Source organism: Nomascus leucogenys, chromosome 5 (genome assembly GCF_006542625.1).
Source record: "Nomascus leucogenys isolate Asia chromosome 5, Asia_NLE_v1, whole genome shotgun sequence".
In the NCBI taxonomy this organism is placed as follows: Eukaryota; Metazoa; Chordata; class Mammalia; order Primates; family Hylobatidae; genus Nomascus; species Nomascus leucogenys.
In genome coordinates, this window is record NC_044385.1 from 63,397,668 (window position 1) to 63,411,980 (window position 14,313).

Below are 14,313 nucleotides of genomic sequence, written 5' to 3' on the forward strand. Positions count from 1 at the left end.
GCGTTAGCTGGTTATTGTCCTTATTTGGAGGGTGTCCATGAATATATAACTTGAATTTGCATTTTTGTGCAACAAAAATATGCTTACTTTATTGTCTACATTTTGAAAAGATTAATATGTAGGGTATGATGTTAAACTATAGGCATTAAGAAACTGTATACCCTAACCCAGTGTTGTTTTACAGATTAAGAACTTGAACACAGAGAAGTTAAGTTACTTCTTCCATATTGTTACAAATAGTCAATGCCAGGGTAAAATGTCAATCTAAAAAACAAAAACCTTGGCCGGGGCTGGTAGCTCACACCTGTAATCCCAGCACTTTGGGAGGCTGAGGTGGGAGGATCATTTGAGGCCAGGAGTTCAAGACCAGTGTGGGCAATATAGTGAGACCGCGTCTCTACAGAAAAAAAGAAAAAAATAGCCAGTGTGTTGGCACCCACCTAGCTAGCAGTGCTAGCTACTCGGGAGGCTGAGGCAGAAGGATTGCTTAAGCCCAGTAGTTCCAGGCTACAGTGAGCTATGATTGCACCACTGTACTCCAGCAACATAAATAAAATAATAAAATACAAAACCAACCAGACAAAAATCAAAAGTAAAACAATCACCAAAAAACCACTCACATAGACTGTATTGTTTTGGAAGGAAGGGGACTTGGCATTTCAGTACCAACTACCTGCCAGCCATGTTCTGTTCACTAGGGATACATAGTGGATAATGTAGACACAGTCTTTTTTTGCCACGGAGCTTACGGCCTAGTAATCCTACTGTATTAAATTCTCATAACAAACCCTTTTGCCTGAGCTCAGGAGTTGGAGACCACCCTGAGCAACATGGTGAAACTCTATCTCTACTAAAATCAAAAACATTATCTGGGCATGGTGGTGGGCGCCTGTAATCCCAGCTACTCGAGAGGCTGAGGCATGAGAATCACTTGAGCCTGGGAGGTGGAGATTGCAGTGGGCTGAGATCACACCATTGCACTGCAGCTTGGGCTACAGAGTGAGACTCCGTCTCAAAAAAAAAAAAAAAAAAAGATTCACTTGGTGTTTACACTCTATGGATTTGGAGAAATGTATACTGACATGTATCTACCCTTGTAGTATTACACAGAATAATTCCACTGCTCTCAAATTCTTCCTTTCCATCCCTCCCTTCCCCCCAACCTCTGGCAACCACTGATCCTTTTACTGTCTCCACAGTTTTACCTTTTCCAGAATGTTATATAATTGAAATCATACAGTATGTAGGCTTTGCAGATTGGCTTCTTTTACTTAGTAAAATGCATTTAAGTTTCCTCCATGTCTTTTCATGGCTTGAGCTTGAATGATATTGCATTGCCTGGATGTACCACAATTTATTTATCCATTCACCCACTGAAGAACATCTTGGGTGCTTCCAGGTTTTGGCAATTATAAATAAAGTTGCTGTAAATTTCATGTGCAGGTTTTTGTGTGGGCATAAGTTTCCAGTTCCTTTGGGTGAATACCAAAAAGCACAATTGCTAGATTGGATGGTAAGAGGATGTTTAGCTTTGTAAGAAATTGCATAACGGTCTTCCAAAGTGGCCGTCCTATTTTGCTTTCCCACCAACAATGAAGGAGAGATCCCATTGCTCCATATCCTTACCAGCATGTGGTGGTGTCAGTGTCCTGGATTTTAGCCATTCTAATAGGCATATAATGGTATCTCCTTATTTTTTTGTTTTTTGTTTTGTTTTGAGACAGTCTCCTTCTGTAGCTCAGGCTGGAGTGCAATGGCACGATCTCGGCTCACTGCAACCTCCACCTCCCGGGTTCCAGTGATTCTCCTGCCTAAGCCTCCCGAGTAGCTGAGATTACAGGCGCAAGCCACCATGCCTGGTTAAATTTGGTATTTTTAGTAGAGGTGGGGTTTCACCATGTTAGTCAGACTCCTGACTTCAGGTGATGCACCCACCTTGGCCTCCCAAAGTGCTAGGATTATAGGTGTGAGCCACTGAGCCTGGCCCAAAATGTTGTTGTCGTTTTTTTTTTTTTCTTTTGAGACAGAGTCTCGCTCTGTCACCCAGGCTGGAATGCAGTGGTGCGATCTCTGCTCACTGCAAGCTCCACCTCCTGGGTTCGTGCCATTCTCCTGCCTCAGCCTCCGGAGTAGCTGGGACTACAGGTGCCCGCCACCACGCCCGGCTAATTTTTTTGTGTGTTTTTAGTAGAGACGGGGTTTCACTGTGTTAGCCAGGATGGCCTCGATCTCCTGACCTCATGATCCTCCCGTTTTGGCCTCCCAAAGTGCTGGGATTACAGGCATGAGCCACCGCACCCAGCCCAAAATGTTTTTAAAAGGCATCACAGGAAATGTGACACAAACAGCTTAATATTTGGTTTTATGGAGGTGATTTAGGGAGCAATAGGAAGTAATTTATTGATAATAAAAAAGCCATTAATTTTATAATTGTAAAGAACGTTAAGGAATTTGTGGTCTTCCTAAGTAAATTACATCTACTTAATTAAATTCATCTTTTATTCCCACATTTGTGTATGAAAGAGCATAGCAAGCTCCACTTTGGAAATGGTGGCTGCTAAAAAATGCTTCTCCTTCTGTGCTTGAGGGCTATCCTGGCTTTTCAGGAGGCCTGGACTTTTATTTTATTTTATTTTTTTTGAGACCATGTCTGGCTCCGTCGCCCAGGCTGGAGTGGGGTGGTGTGATCTTGGCTCACTGCAGCCTCCACTTCCTGGGTTCAGTTGATCCTCCCACCTCAGGCTCCCAGGTAGCTGGGATTACAGGCATGCACCACCATGCCCAGCTAATTTTTGTATTTTTTTGTAGAGACAGGGTTTCGCCATATTGGCCAGGCTTGTCTGGAAGTGATCAGCTCACCTCAGCCTCCCAAAGTGCTGGGATTACAGTTGTAAACCACTGTGCCTGGCCAGGCGTGGACTTTTTTTTTTTCTTTTTTTTTTTTGAGACGAAGTCTTGCTCTGTTGCCCAGGCTGGAGTGCAGTGGCTCGATCTTGGCTCACTGCAAGCTCCGCCTCCCGGGTTCACCCCATTCTCCTGCCTCAGCCTCCGGAGTAGCTGGGACTACAGGCGCTCGCCACCACGCCTGGCTGATTTTTTATATTTTTAGTAGAGACGGGGTTTCACCGTGTTAGCCATGATGGTCTCGATCTCCTGACCTTGTGATCTGCCCGCCTTGGCCTCCCAAAGTGCTGGGATTACAGGTGTGAGCCACTGTGCCTGGCCTGGGCGTGGACTTTTAATCAGTTTTCTGGTGACAGTATATGCAACAGGTGGGTTTGGAGCTGAGAGACATTCGCTTCATAGCTGGCCCAGTACTGGAGGAGGAGAGTACCTCCAAGGGAAGAGGAGACCCGTGAATCTCTGATTAGGTCATGCTTTAAGCCAGCCCCAAGTGGACTCCAGACAAGGAGTTGACAAACCGTTTCTGTAAAGACCAGACAGTAAATATTGTAGGCTTTGCGGGTCATATGGTCCCTGTTTCAGCCTTTCATTATAAAGTAAAAGCAGCCATAGACAATCAATAAACAAATAGAGGTGGGTGTATTCCAATACAACTTTATGGATTGATCCCGAACTTTGTTCATGTACTTTTCAGAGTCACAAAATACTATTTTAAAATTTCCCCAACTGTCAAAAAATGTAAAAACCATCCGGTATTAGTCTGTTTTCATGCTGCTAATAAAGACATACCCGAGACTGAACAATTTAACAAAGAAAAAGGTTTAATGGATTCATAGTTCACATGGCTGGGGAGGCCTCACAATCATGCTCGAAGGTGAACGGCACGTCTCACACAGTGGCAGACAAGAGAACTTGTGCAGGGAAACTCTGCTTTATAAAACCATCAGATCTCGTGAGACTTATTCACTGTTATGAGAATAGCATGGGAAAGACCTGCCCCTGTGATTCACTTATCTCCCACCAGGTCCCTCCCCCAACACATGGGAATTATGGAGCTATAATTCAAGAGGACATTTGGGTGGGAACACAGCCAAACCATATCACATCCTTATCTCACAGGCCATGTAAAAATAGGAGATGGGCCAGATTTGGCCCGTGGGCTGTAGTTTGCCCACTGCTACCATAGACTTTTCAATTCTGTTATCATTTCATCTTTTATCCTGTAAAGCCAATTCCAACCCACTTGTAATTAAGAGAAAATCCCACAGTTCCTAATTGAAAGTCCTTTGTTTATTTCTTGGGTATTTGTGTTTTAGGCCTTATTTTTAGATGCATCATTAAAGATTTTTAAAGTCCTTTCAGGCATCAGGACTGATGATGCTGAGTGATGGAGGGTTGTGGGTAAGTTTTTTTTTTTGTTTTGTTTTAAACCAGGTTAAAGGCTTTCCTGTTATCCTACTATGCTTAATTAAGAGCTGTATTTCTTAATATCATTGGTGCCTGATTAGATTTAACTTTTAGATACTAGTCTGTAAGATTTTTGAACCAGAAAAATCTAAATAACTTACGACTGTTAGCAGTCATATTCTAGAAGAAGCAAATGTACTGAATTCTTATGTAGCTAGGATTTTAAAGGAGTACATACAAATCTTTCCTCAATAGCAGGTACTTTATTTTTATAACACACACATTTAAGCTGAGTTAAATATGCAGAACTGGTTGTACTTCTTTGGCAGGAAACGGGAAGCTTAGGATATCTTGTGACCAACTACCTCTTCCTTCTCAAATAACTGGCAAATAACTTCAGGAAAATCCAGTTACGTCGTGTCATGTTGCACCCCCTAGGAAGTACTGGATTCTTAGTCTTGAGTGACTTTTAAATAAAGCTACCTTTTTCTCTTTCTTAAATCACAAGATCTTCAAATGTACCATTCCCGCACAGGGAGTCCAAGGTAAAAGGACTGAGACCAGACTGTGTTTTTGTAAGTATTTTGGTCAGTGCAGTGAGTTCTGAGACCAGGCGGTTAATGATTGTGAACTCTTGTCAACAGCAACACCGTGTATGACCTGTGGTGCTTAGATGTTCAGAAACCCCAAGGTTAAAATGTCCCTGACCACATATCAGGCAAAAGGAATGTAAGGAAAACCAACTGAATCCTCTTTTCAAGAAGTATAAATGATGTATCTTTCCGATTGGTTTGCATTGACTGTTGGGTCCAAATAGCTTGTGTCCACAGGCATCTTCCCTGACACCTGTTTTGTGGTCTTTGTCTACCGCTGTAGGTCGTGGGCTCCCCCAGGACAGACTAAACATCACACCCCCAGTGTCCCTCACTATTCAGTGTCGTGTGGTCTCTGTACTAGCCATTATGGATGCAGAAATAAGCAACATGCACGTTTCCTGTCCCCAGAGCTTGAACCTGCTAGCCTGAACCTATTAGCTCAGTAATTATTTTAACTGAGTCACAGGAACCTTTTCAAGAGTATCCAAAGGTAATGTTTCCAATCATGTTCCTCATACACTTTTTTCTCACCATCTATTCCACCTTGCAGTTTGGCCCACTTCCCATATTCTGATGTTTTTGTTGTTGTTGTTGAGATGGAGTCTCACTCTGTCACCCAGGCTGGAGTGCAGTGGTATGATCTTGGCTTACTCTAACTTCTGCCTCCCGGGTTCAAGCGATTCTCCTCCCTTCGGCCTCCTGAGTAGCTGGGACTACAGGTATGTGCCACCATGTCTGGCTGATTTTTGTATTTTTTATTAGAGATGGGGTTTTGCCATGTTAGCCAGGCTGGTCGCTAACTCCTGATCTCAGGTGATCCACCCGCCTTGGCCTCCCAAAGTGCTGGGATTACAGGCGTGAGCCACTGTGCCCAGCCATATTCTGATTCTTTTTTAATGTTTCATATTAGAAGATGTCATGTGGTTGAAATTTCACTACATCTTCATGAATATTCTGTATGTGTTAGACCTATTAAAAACTAATGGTATTAAATAGTAGAAATGGTACATATGGATTCTGAACCTGTGAAAATGAACTTAAACTGGGGGAAGTTGATTTAAAAAATATATTAAAACATTAGAAGATAAAAGAAATGATCACAACTCGTACCATGCCAAGGGATCTTAGTGAACTTGAAAAACAAAATGCTGTCATCTAGGACTAATCTTTTTCTGACAGGGTGGCACAATAAGAAACTTAAAACTTAGCATGTTTACATTTCATAACAGAAGGTAGCTTGACCTTGGAGAACCTTATTAGCAGATACTTTACTGCTTTGTCTTTGTTCACCATTGTATGCCCAGTGCTTGGCATGCATTAGGTCTGAAGTAAGAAGTTTAGAGGATGAAGCTGTGTTTTAAGAAGAAAAGCAAATCCCAGCACTTTGGGAGGCCGAGGCGGGTGGATCACCTGAGGTCAGGAGTTCTAGACCAGCCTGGCCAACGTGGTAAAACCCCATCTCTACTAAAAATACAAAAAAATCAGCTGTGCGTGATGGCGGGCGCCTCTAATCCCAGCTACTTAGGAGGCTGAGGCAGGAGAATTGCTTGAACGTGGGAGGCAGAGGTTGCAGTGAGCCAAGATTGCACCACTGCACTCCAGCCTGGGCGACAGAGCGAGACTGTGTCTCAAAAAGAAAAAAAAACAAAAAAGAAAAGAAAAAAGAAAAGCAAATCAAGTAAACAAAGTTGTAACACGGACCTACAGATCAGGAGTGTTTTAGTTCTTAAGATTTGGAGCTAGACTCATTTCCACGTAGCAGGTGGGCCATTCTAGTCCTCAAGGGACCAGGCCGCCCTGACATAGGCTGTGTTGACATCTTGGTGACCACCCCAACACCAGGAGCCAAACGCACTGCCTTGTCTGGCCTGAGTTCCTATCTGAAATCGCCATCTTTAGGGGCCCGTGCCCTTCGATCTTGGTTTCTCCACCATCCGTACATGGTCACTCTGGCACGCAGATCCACCTAAAAGTGAATCATCTTTCTGAATGGAGTAGGAGTTAATAAACCACCAGCAGTGATCTCTGAAACTAGGTAGGCCTGTACTGTGTCTCCTAAGTGACTGAACTTCTTGTGCTTGGACACAGGCATTTCCAGGAACTGGGTCTCTAACCTGTTTTTAACTTGCTACCCAGGTCTCTGCCCTGGCCTAATCTTGAACTCTGTTTTGATCTGGATTCTGCTAGATTGGTCTGTTATCCTGATTTGAAACTTTTAGTTTTCCCACATACTGTTGGCCAGAATAACTGAGTATGGTCACAAATTGTTCCCGTCTCTGTCTGCACTCCCCTGTGCATTGTGACTTTGCTACTCTCACCCCCTTACTCTGGGCCTAGCCACGGGCTTGCCAGTGGGTTATTAGCACATGTGGCATGCACAGCAGAAGGCCTGGAAAGTGCATGTGCATTGAGATTCGTTCACTTCCTGCTGGGGACCCTTCTTCCCTTCTTATCCGGTCAGCCCAGCCTAGTCAGCGGGAGGTACGTGGCCCAGCTACCAGCCAGCACCATCCAGCACAGCACCGACTGCTAAACAGATGAGGGAAAGCCATCCTAGACCAGCCCCCAGACAACCCACTACTCATTGCAGCCGCATGGGTGAGCCCAGCTGACCCAGCCAAAATTATTAAAGCCCGTGTCTGTTGCCAAAAGTTCACGGCAGTGGCTGTGGGTTCAGCCGGGTTGTTCAATATGACTTCCCTGTGAATTCACAGATCCTGCTATCACTTAGCTGTCATTAGGACAGATCAAATAATTGCTTCATTTGCCTTATTTTTCTTCACAAACAAAAATAGCCTTGTTTTATCTGATTTGTAAAAGTCATATATATGCTAATTATATATCCATAGTATTGGGGAGAAGCCAAAATATTAATACTTTGGGCGGCAGGATTCCGAGTGATCTTGCTGCATATTCTGAGGCCGCGCGCTTCCGGCATGATCCTGCGTGCTGTGCATCTAGACCAATGCACATTAGCAGTCATGGTTGGGCTATGAAGGTGTAGGTACTGTCAAGGATTGGACTCCAGAATTGTGTGACTCCTACCTTGACTGGCCATTGTCTCCCTGTGAGGTTTCCAACAAGGAAACCAAAGTACCCCATTTTTTAACTGGGCCTGATACTCCAGTGTAAACTTTGGTGAAATTGATCGCCTTGACACTTAAGCAGGCCCTCTCCTCCCCTGCCTGTCTCCCTGCTACCCAGATCCCAGTGTTACCACTGGCCTGGAGGGAGGAGACCTTGTGTGTTTTTTGTTTGTTTGTTTTTGTTTTGAGACGGAGTCTCGCTCCGTCGCCCAGGCTAGAGTGCAGTGGCGCGATCTTGGCTCGCTGCAGGCTCTGCCTCCCGGGATCACGCCATTCTCCTGCCTCAGCCTCCTGAGTAGCTGGGACTACAGGCGCCTGCCACCACACCCAGCTAATTTTTTTTTTTTTTTGCATTTTTAGTAGGGACAGGGTTTCACCGTGTTAGCCAGGATGGACTTGATCTCCTGACCTTGTGATCCACCCTCCTCGGCCTCCCAAAATGCTGGGATTACAGGTGTGAGCCACCTTGCCCGGCCGGAGGGAGGAGACCTTCTGAGTGAGGAGGGGGAAGCGGGGAGGGCAGAGATCCTGGTGGGCCACAATGGCATGGATCCAGGCAGGCAGACCCACAGCCCTCCTGTGCGACGGACAGAGGTAGTTTTCTTTTTTCCCACGGTGCATTTAAGTTCACATGTCTCACTACAAGGTTTGCAGATTCTGAAGTCTAAGGGGGCTGGGTGGCTAATGGGTGTGAATAATGGGGTGGGGTGGAGACCTGGGCAAACTGGAGATAGTCTTTGGAGATAGGCATGCCAGATTTTTAAAACATTGTGCTGTCAAACAGAAGTCTGGAGCTACTCTTCTTAATGAAAACTTGGGTGTTCTGCCCTCTTCCCAACTTCAGAAACACCTGCCATGATTGTTAGTGTCCACACACTATCACCGTGCCGCATAGACTGTGTGGTTGGGCTGTCTTCTCTTCTGCATTGCAGTAACTTAATGGAAGATTTTTGTGCAGCCTCAACTTAACCTACCTGTCTGGAGTTAGAGTGATCCCTGGGGCTGGAGTCAGGGGTGGAGTCTGGCTCAGCCCTCTGTGTCTGCATAATCAGGGCCTGGAAACAACAGCAATGTCACTGTCAAAGCAGATATCACAACACAGCCATCCCATAAGGAAGCAATCCCTGGCCTTTCTGTTTCCTCACTGCTCTCTGCTCTTTGCTTCCAGTGTTCTAGGATTTCTGTTGGCTGGAGATGAGGTAGACTCACCTCCTTAAGCTAATCTTACCTGATCTTCCACGTCTGCCCCCTTCTTCCCTATCTTTAGCTCTTCAGGTCCTCAGACCTTCAGGAATAGGTGGGAGCCGAAGACCCTGCCAGAAATCCCCTTGGGAGTTCACGATAGGCTGGCACTGAGATTTCTGAAAGAAATGTTAGCCACGCCCTTTATTCCTCAGGAAGCTGCATTATACATGGAGTCATACTGTAGATAGAAAGCAGGCAGCACAGTGTGAAAATAAGTGAGCAGTGCAGAGGAGCCCGGTGTGGCTCAGCGGCCCAGACTGTGAGCTTTGCAGTCAGATCTGGCTCAACCTTCATAGCTGGGTGACTCACTGAATCTGTTTCCTCATCTGGGATATAGAGACATAATAATACCTTCCTTATAATGTGGTTTTGTTACCAAAACACTAAGAGTTTGGTCTAGGTCCTGCTGCTCACAGCAGTGAAAGCCAATGACTGAAATGATGAGTACAGCCAAGGAAGAAGGCTTTAATCGGCTGCTGCAGCCAAGGAGATGGGAGTTCAGTCTCAAATCCATCTCCCTGACCACCTAAAATCAGGGGTTTATATAGCAGGAAAGAAATGTAGCACTGTGTAGGACAACAGGAACTAGGGAGGGGTAAGGAAGCAATCTTGGTGAATGAGGGGCCTGGAGTCTCATTGTATGGATGTGATGATCTGGTAAATTTCAGTTCTTCAATACTTTTTTTTTTTTTTGAGAGGCCTGAAGGTCATTTCCTGAGGAAGGAACTCAAATAAAACAAATAGAAATTTCAAGCTTTAAGGCAAGAAGGATCAATTTCTATGTTTATTGAAAAAATTGAGTGGGTTTCAGTCTCCCCTTTCTTGTTTATAGATTCCTCAACCATGGGGCATCTGGTCATCCATCTTTCTGTCTCCTTCCTGCTGAGGAGAGGCACTGTGTGCAGCTCCAGACCATGGATGACCTCATGGCCATCCAGGAATCAAAGGCTAATCTAATACTAAAGTTTTTCTTCTGAAACACAATCTTTTTCTCCAGTCCACCACTTTCACAAAGACAAATCACAGCAGGACCAATCTACCTGCAAAATAAGCTTCAGTCCCATATGCTTGGCCTGATTACCCACACAAAATGGAACAAGAATCACTGTTCTCATAGGCTCTCCTAAATCGGCTTTGCTAGAACCTCTCACAAGGCCATTTTAGTTAAAGGCCTGGGAAAACAACCACTTCCTTCAACTGTGTCCCATTACCAAAGAAAACATGTTGTTATTAACTGTATGCAAACAAACATGTTGCCATGAATTAAGAATACTCACAAATAGTTTATAAATTCTGGATAAATTAGGCAGAGAGAGAAATATGCCTCAAATTCTGTTTACAAAAGTATACTCTACTCACTATACTTAAAAGATACTTAAAGGATGACTCAAAAGAAAAAAATTCTTCAGATTCTGAAAAACAAAATAAAAAGAATCAGCAATATTTCAAACAAAAAAAGCCATAAAAGTTATTTCAGTCCTCCATTAGTTCCATCCATGCAGACAACTCCTGCTCTGCTTCATGTTGAGTTAGCCATCTTTGTGAACACATCAGTCTTTCCATTAGTGCACTGGAAGTTTTCTCTCACATCCAATGGCACAATCTCCAAAGTTATCAGAAACTTGCATTCAAGAGTCCTTTTCGTGAACTCCCCCCAAAGAAACAAGCCCTGGACAGTAGCTGATTATAAGTCACTTTTTGTGAAGAATCAACACAAAACAACAATTGTGGATGACAAAAGTCTTAGGACGGCCACAGTTAAAGACACTGTTGACAAGGAAATTTGGTTATTTCTGTGGGATACAACAATTTAACATGAAAATCATAATTATTACTGACAACATATTAAGACATATCAGAATTCTAAGAATCTAATATAATCCTGGAACACATTAACAACACATCTATATAAACATAACCAAAGGGAGCTAAATGGCATTTCAGATTTGGCAATGCTTCCTACTTTTTTTTTTTTTTTTTGAGTCAGAGTCTCACTCTGTCACCCAGGCTGGAGTGCAGTGGCGCGATCTCGGCTCACTGCAAGCTCTGCCTCTCGGGTTCACGCCATTCTCCTGCCTCAGCCTCCCTAGTAGCTGGGACTACAGGCTCCCGCCACCACACCCAGCTAATTTTTTTTTCATTTTTTTAGTAGGGATGGGGTTTCACCCGTGTTAGCCAAGATAGTCTCAATCTCCTGACCTTGTGATCCACCCGCCTCGACCTCCCAAAGTGCTGGGATTACAGGCATGAGCCACTGTGCCCGGCCACATTTTTTTTTTTTTTTTCGAGACGGGGTCTCACTCTGTTGCCCAGGCTGGAGTGCACTGGTGCAATCTTGGCTCACTACAATCTCTGCCCCCTGGGCTCAAGCAATCCTCCAACCTCAGCCTCCAGAGTAGCTGAAACTACAGACATGCACCATCACACCCAGCTAATTTTTGTATTTTTTGGGTAGAGATGGGGTTTTGCCATGTTGTCCAGGCTGGTCTCTTTACTCCTGGGCTCAAGCAATCTACCCATCTTGTCTTCCCAAAGTGCTGCAATTACAGGCAAGAGCCACCATGCCCGGCTTGAATAATTCTAACATAACAAGTAATCCTAATATGCCTAATATGTCTCTCTTGGACTTCAGGGAAGCTAATATCTGAAAAAGTTAGTTTAAGGTCAGATAATTTAGAACTTGATATTCAAGTTCTAGAGACAGAACTGTGGCCAAAAGCATAAAAAATGTGATAAGTTCTATGCCAAAGTTATCAAAGTAAGACAACTAGTTTTTAATCCGTCATTAAACAATGGTAAATGCAAACATTAGTTTTGGAAATTCAATATGAGTATAAATCCTCATATTGTACTGTGTATCTGTGGTGTGTGTAGTTGTGTGTATGTGGTGTGTGTAAGGTGGTGTGTGTGTAGTGTGTATATGTGGTGTGTGTAGTGTGTACAGTGGTGTGTGTGTAGTGTGTATATGAGGTGTGTAGTTGTATGTATGTGGTGTGTGTTTGTGTGGTGTATGTAGGGCGTATATGTGGTGTGTGTAGTTGTGTGTATGTGGAGTGTGGTGTGTAGTGTGTGTATGTGGTGGTGTGTGTATGTGGTATGTATGTAGTTGTGTGTGGTGTGTGTAGTGCATATATATGGTGTGTGTAGTTGTGTGTATGGTGGTGTGTGAAGTGCCTATATGTGGTGTGTGTAGTTGTGTGTATGTGGTGTGTGGTGTGTAGTGTGTATATGTTGTGTGTGGTGTGTGTAGTTGTGTGTATGGTGGTGTGTGTGTAGTTGTGTGTATGGTGGTGTGTGTGTAGTGTGTATATGTGGTGTGTGTAGTTGTGTGTATGGTGGTGTGTGTGTAGTGTGTATATGTGGTGTGTGTAGTTGTGTGTATGGTGGTGTGTGTGTAGTGTGTATATGTGGTGTGTGTAGTTGTGTGTATGGTGGTATGTGTGTAGCTGTGTGTACGTGGTGTATAGTGTGTATATGTGGGTGTGTAGTTGTGTGTATGGTGGTATGTGTGTAGTTGTGTTTATATGTGGTGTGTGTAGTGTGTATATGGTGTGTAGTGTGTGGTGTGTGTAGTGCATATATGTGATGTGTGTAGTGTGTATGATGTGTATGTAGTACGTATATGTGGTGTGTGTAGTTGTGTGTATGGTGATGTGTGTGTAGTTGTGTGTATATGTGGTGTGTGTAGTGTGTATGTGGTGTGTGTAGTTGTGTGTGGCATGTGTAGTGCATATATGTGGTGCATGTAGTTGTGTGTATGTGGTATGTAGTGTGTAGTGTGTAGTGTGTAGTGCTTATGTGGTGTGTGTAGTGTGTATGGTGGTGTGTATGTAGTGTGTATATGTGGTGTGTGTAGTTGTGTGTATGGTGGTGTGTGTAGTGCCTATATGTGGTGTGTGTAGTTGTGTATATGTGGTGTGTGGTGTGTAGTGCATATATGTGGTGTGTGTAGTTGTGTGTGGTGTGTGGTGTGTAGTGCGTATATGTGGTGTGTGGTGTGTGTAGTGTGTATGGTGGTGTGTGTGTAGTTGTGTGTATGGTGGTGTGTGTAGTTGTGTGTATGGTGATGTGTATGTAGTGTGTATATGTGATGTGTGTAGTTGTGTGTATGGTGGTGTGTATATAGTGTGTATATGTGGTGTGTGTAGTTGTGTATGTGGTGTGTGTAGTGTGTATATGTGGTGTGTGTAGTTGTGTGTATGGTGGTGCGTATATAGTGTGTATATGTGGTGTGTGTAGTGTGTATGTGGTGTGTGTAGTTGTGTGTATGGTGGTGTGTGTGTAGTGTGTATATGTGGTGTGTGTAGTTGTGTGTATGGTGGTGTGTGTGTAGTGTGTATATGTGGTGTGTGTAGTTGTGTGTATGGTGGTGTGTGTGTGTAGTGTGTATGTGGTGTATGTGTAGTGTGTATATGTGGTGTGTGTAGTTGTGTGTATGGTGGTGTGTGTGTAGTGTGTATATGTGGTGGGTGTAGTTGTGTGTATGTGGTGTGTGGGCACGCATGGCTCTCGCCTCTCAGGGTATCCTCTATCTTCAGATGTAGGAAGATGTAGCCCCTGGTATCTGTAGCACCCCCCAGTGGCCTCTTGTGTCAGGCCTGTTGTGGTTGGATTTCTTTAGGAGTGGCACCGCTTTCAGTAAACTCTTGTCAGCTCCCACTCCTCATTCACACTGTGTCCTCTTTGGTACCTGCAGATTCTGACCTTTTCCAGGTCTCTCAGGAGCCATTGTGACTTGCTTTTCGTTGGCATTTTCCTTGACCCCATGCCTAAGTTTTAGCTTTCTCCACCTCATTTAATCATTTACCTGACTACTTTTGCATGATTTCCAATTTTCTAAAAAATTAGCATATTTTGTCCATTTTGTCTCCCAATAATCTCTGACCTTGTGGGCGTGCACTTTTTTTTTTTTTTTTGAGACAGGGTCTTGCTCTGATGCCCAGGCTGGAGTGTAGTGGCACGATCTCTGCTCACTGCAACCTCCACCTCGGGGGCTCAAGAGATCCTCCTACCTCAGCCTTTTTGCCGTGTTGCCCAGGCTGGTCTCAAACTCCTGACAAGAGATCTGCCTGCCT

At 44.2% G+C, this 14,313-nt stretch overlaps 1 protein-coding gene across 5 annotated transcripts in view; it reads left to right on the plus strand.

Annotated features, from left to right (window-relative positions):
* CRYL1 (crystallin lambda 1) overlaps positions 1-14,313 on the plus strand; it is a 119,070-nt gene that overhangs the window by 14,278 nt on the left and 90,479 nt on the right. Inside the window, exon 1 of one of the 5 annotated variants that reach the window (XM_030813272.1) lies at positions 5,599-5,626. The exons of the other annotated variants lie outside the window; for them this stretch is intronic. The gene's annotated coding sequence lies outside the window, so the exon portion shown is untranslated. Of the gene's footprint in view, positions 1-5,598; positions 5,627-14,313 lie in introns of those variants that run through there. 5 annotated transcript variants of the gene reach the window in all.